The following is a 5265-nucleotide window of genomic DNA, read 5'->3' as shown; positions in this document are numbered from 1 at the left end:
ATTGTCTAGTGCTTATCGATAAAGTTTTCTCCGTTGTTTAGTATTTTGTTTACAGCCGTGCGTTGGTTAAATTAGAAGATAGTCCATCACGATGGTAGGGACTATTTTCTTGACACGCAATGTTAAAGTTAATCCTTATAGCGAAGCGACTGTAGTCTAGTCGTCGCGCGCGGGTGGAGCGTAACAAAGCATCGTCACAAGAGTAATCTAGTGTTTATCGTTAAATTTGAAATAAAATTTGGGTGGAACACTTCGATGGGAGTTACGGCTGTTCTAGAATTCTAATCTCCTATAAGTTGCACTTCATTGACCGCGGAATCTTGCATCGTCATTCAGTAGCGAACGGTTTTGGACTGCTACAACCACATCAGCTTTTGAGGTTAGTGAACTACCTCTCCCATAGTAGAACCCCTGTTGATTCTGTTGTAAAGTTGCACAAGCAAGTTTTTCCCTGCAGAATTACACTACATCTCAATCACACCCAGACCCAGTCACTGTGTGGCTGTGTGGCCCTAGCGCATCTCAGTCCAACTCAGTCCTTGATGAAAGTGTGTCCGCCGTTAAAGGTTGTCAAAATATCTTTATCAGGTGTGGGTTAGAGTTCTGTTTAACAAATACAAATAACAGATGCTAAGTGTGTGACGTGTCCTGTAGTTCGAACAGAAAAATTTAGTCAAATAGCAATTTTTAACAGTCACGTGGTATTCGCCCCCATCCCGATCCAAATAATAAATTAAGACTAAAATAATCTGTCTTCTATACCTTCGGTATGTGTACATCTTGAAAAAAGATCTAACTTTGTTCTCAGGACGCGTCGCTTCGGTAAAATGAAGCCATGGACCATGCACAACCTAACCTACCTTTCGTTGAGCGGCTGGTTGGCCAGATCTGGGGCCAGCTTGGCAGCGCGAGAGGTGTGTGCCAGGATGCACAGTTGATCGACGGCGTCCTCGAGAACGCAGCCCAGGGCGAGCGTCTCCAGTACAGCGTCCGGATCGTCCACCAGGCTTGCCGTCGAAACGCTCGGCGGTAAAAGAACGTCGTCGTCGTCGTCATCATCATCATCATTCACACCCCCATCCAGCCTCGAGGACGGAAGAGTGTTCTCCTCGGCGACTTCCACGATCTGCTCGTCGGGAGTTAAGTCGAGGTTGCCGTCGTTAGCTTCGCTCACGGCCTCGACCAAGTCCTCGTCCTCCCCGATGTCATCGACGAGGCGCTGAAGCTCGTCCTGCTTCCAGTAGAGGTCACCGTCGGCCGTCCCGTCGGACAAGCTGGAGACGGTGGATAGGTCAGCCAGCGTCGCGTCATCTTCGATGGGCGACGCGCCTTCGGTGACGTCCTCGTCTTGTTGAACCGAGGCGTCAGATGACGTGAAGTCCCCGAAGCCCGACCTCAGCGAGGACGGAGGGCTGGAGGCCGAGGACCTGGTGGACCTGGAGGACCTGGAGGACCTGGAGGACTTAGAGGACCGCGAGGACCGCGAGGACCGCGAGGATCTGGAGGTGGCAGCAATCTCACTCCGCTCTTCTTCCTCTTCATCGACCTCGCTGATCCGCTCGAAGCTCAGGGAGCGGAGCGAGGACCCGTACACCGTTCCCAACGTTTGTCCCGGCTCCCTGAAACGGTAAGTCGCAACTGCATAATGATGACGCTTAGTTGTATGTGGCACAGAACAATTTATCCGAGTTGGGATACATTTAGGCGCTTCGTTCTTTTGGATAAAGCCGACCTCATATACTAATGTCGTGGGGGGAGTCTACTAGGTTATCCCGCTAAAAACCCGGAACCCGACGAAGAACATCACGCTTAATACGTCTCGTTCCTTGATTGGCCAGCAATGTCATAAGTGAAAAGGTTTGCCAATAAGCGCGTAGGAGCAGGCATAATTAGCTTGTCTGTCCTTACTTTCTTTCGGTTCCGGTCTCCTTCAGCGAAATACCCTTTTGTGTTCTTCAGGTAACGACCAGGGTGACGAAGAATAGCGTGTAAAACATAAACGTTCTTGATCGGTCGAGACCTTCCCGCCTCACCTACGTCACTCCGGTAGGGGTTCAGACTCTACCAATCATGAACCTTTTATACTCTATACTCTTCTTCCCCTGTAGCTAAAGGGTACACTATTAGCTAGTTAGGCAGATCCAGCCGAGGAGAAACCACAGAGAAAGCAGTTTCTAAATCCCCTCTCTGAGTTACGGAACATCCAGAAAGATCGAGAGAAAGCAAGCTCTCATAGCGCCTGATATGTAAGCAACACCTTGTCTGCAGTCCATACGTGTACTACAGGGTGGCCTACCCCTAGTCTCGCAGGCGCCGAGCTCCCGAAAATTTAATGGATGCCTCTCGAAGAACATACGTACTTTCTGGACGATCTCTCAGAATAGCCATCACGTGTTGTCGGGCTTGAACAGTTTAGCGGCCCTCCCCACTCACCGATACTCCCAACCGTTTTGGGGTCCGCCTGGTTGATTTTGTCCCCCTTCCGCGTGCCCGGCGCCAGCAACGCGCGGCTCCACGTGCGCCCGGTCGACCGAATGACATTAGAATCAGACCGCAAAAGCGGCTCGCGCTCGCTGCGTGGCGCGCGCAGCGTCGGCCATAAATAGCCACCTCAAAGGTAGGCAGTTCGAGCTACAAAACCCCTACATGTTGGCAACTTGTTCTGTAACCGCCCTCTCTCCCTTCGAGGGTTCCGTGGACCCATATTGATCCCCTGTTTGCCCATGTTGGTGGGACAAACCTTCCCCTTTTTGGAAGTCGTTCTCAGAAACAATTTAAGACAGAAATTTCTAGCTTCTAGGAAAAATTATTGTCCTCTGACCTCTTCCAACAGAAAGAAAAAGCTGAAATGCCCAAAACGCTTTCCGTTCTCATTGTTACTCCATAGAAGACTTTTGCAGTTCTGTGATGTCCTGGTATGTGCTTCCTGCTGCTCCCAGTACCAGGAACACGCCGCATCAGTCTCGGAATCACTCGGCGATGAATCCACTAACTCGATATGTTTGCTAAAGACCGTGTGTCGCGTGGAGTGGGGCACGCGCTCATCCCTGCTCCACGCACCCGCGCGTGGACACACACACAGTCATACAGTCACACACACACGCGGACACACATGTGACCTACGTCACGCAGCGCCACCGTACGTGGCAGCCGCCATGTGTGCTTATTGTGGTGAGCCTCGCCAGAGCCTAGCCGGCTGAGCCGGGTGACGTCCAGAGCGCGGGCTGTCGTGTCGGCTTGGCCTGGGAGCCTGCCCTGCCCTGCCCGACCCGTCGGGGACATGAAACCTGGTCGGGCGCCACGCACCAGAGGAGCGACGCGCTGAGGGCGAGGGCGCTTCTGGCGGGGCGCGCGGTGGCGGCGCGGGGTGGTGGGGCGCGGCCGGTGGGCTGCTGCTGTTTCTGCTGCTGCTGCTGCTGCTGCTGCTGCTGCTGCTGCTGCTGCTGCTGCTGCTGCTGCCCGGGCCGGCCGGACATGGGCCGCCGCCGCACCTCCGGGGTGCCCTGCCGGTCGTCCTCTTCCTGGCTGCCGTCCATGCCCGGTCACCGATCGCAATGCCCTCTTGCTGTGGAATTTTCCTACATCAGCCGCCTCCTCTCGCCGGCCTGCACTCTGAGGAGAAAAACAAAACGCGCGGCGTGTAACGAAAGCGCCTGCACTCAGGTCGATGTGGTGTCATAACGACGTTTACCGGGAACTCTGCATGACGCGGCGCGGGCCGTGCTGTACCCGCGGCCGGCCGCGCGCGCCGGGGCCGGGGGTAGCACTGGCGCCCGCGGGGCGGCGGCGGCGCGCTCGCTGGTTGGGGGTGGGGCTGCGCTGTTTACGTCTCCCTGGCGACACGTCCGCGGGGGTGGGCATCAGCGGCTGGCTGACATCATGAACGGCAAGGGAGGGGGCTCTCGAGATGTCAAAAACCACTCTGCAATTCAGACTATTTATGAAAAAAAACTGGCGAAATAGTTTCGTGACAACGAGGTGGAGTGGGCCTTCCCTTTCCTATACTCTCCCTCTCCACCCCCTCTCCCCATTTCTCTATCCCTCTCCCACTCTCCATCTCCCCTCTCTCCCCCCTCTCTCCATCTCCCCTTTCTCCCTCTCCCTCTTCCCTCTCTTCTACGTATGGTTACTGGGACGTCCTCCCTGACCTGCCTGTCACACAGCGCCTATGGCGTGCAGTGTCATACAAATCATACAATTCCCCAGCAGAATCCACCTGCAATTTGGGTCTTCCTGGCGACATGTATTTTGGGATGATTTGGCTATCATATATGACGCAAAGCCGGCCGAACAGCAATCTCCTTGTCGCCGGAACCGATCACAAAGTTGCCGGCGGTATATGGAGACTGATGCGACGTAATCTCTTCGTAACCGATACAACATATTAGGTTTCATCCAATACTATCTCTGATTTACCTTTTTCGTTTCAGTTGTAATTTTTAATCCACTGCATATTCATATAAACATGGTGTTCTGCTGCGAAGACTGCTTGACTACTCGCAGTGCCGGAAAAGGGCGCCAGTCGTAAATGTATTTTAGGTTGAGGTGGTCTGCTAACACAAAAAAGGTTGTTTGGCGGGTTTCTCCTGCGTTTCTTCAAGTTTTGGGAGTATACACCGTTAGGTCGTGAAAGAAAAATAAAAATAGTTGTTGACCTATTTGATATTGTGCGTGACCTGTCATCGCACCTTTCCGTCCAACAGCCGCATCTTCCGGAAAGTCCAAACACATTCGGTAGCATGAGCTGGCTTGTCGTTTACGTTATTTGTTTGTCGTGTTCCTTCAGCGCATCACAGTAATGTGATGACGAATAGTCTCGAGTGTTTCCCCGCCGCTTCTTACCAAGCGATCAATTAGCAAAAAATGCATCTCATGCATGTTAAAGTTTAGGGCTGTCCCGCAGCATCGAGCACCGCATGGGGAATGAGGTCCTCGACCTGCAGAAGTGGAGAGCCAGCAAGAGACACTGCGTCATACTCTGCACATGTACCTGATGCCCTTTATCACCTGAAGATCGTCCAAGTTCATTATGCGCACACACAGAGGACCATTTACTCCAGGGGACCGAGTTCAAAACTGTGGCTTTCTCAGTTCTCAGTTTCTCAATTTAATTTTAGGCTTTATTAGGTTAAGGAGTTTAACAGTTTAACAGCCCCATTTTGCATGATATTTGGAAATATAAACATGATTTTGGCTTTTAAGAGTTTATATAGAAAATATTAGAAATATAAACACATTTTAATGTGAAGACCATCAGGGATGGGA

General features: G+C 52.3%; 1 protein-coding gene across 1 annotated transcript in view; it reads right to left on the bottom strand.

The window, feature by feature from the left end:
• The window catches only part of LOC113215673 (uncharacterized), an 11528-nt gene that overhangs the window by 5729 nt on the left and 534 nt on the right, over positions 1 to 5265 (bottom strand). The gene's annotated exons all lie outside the window — the stretch shown is intronic.

This window comes from Frankliniella occidentalis, unplaced genomic scaffold (genome assembly GCF_000697945.3).
Source record: "Frankliniella occidentalis isolate FOCC.00 unplaced genomic scaffold, Focc_3.1 Scaffold46, whole genome shotgun sequence".
In the NCBI taxonomy this organism is placed as follows: domain Eukaryota; kingdom Metazoa; phylum Arthropoda; class Insecta; order Thysanoptera; family Thripidae; genus Frankliniella; species Frankliniella occidentalis.
Note: the sequence above shows the minus strand (reverse complement) of the source record. Positions and strands in the feature narration are given on the sequence as shown.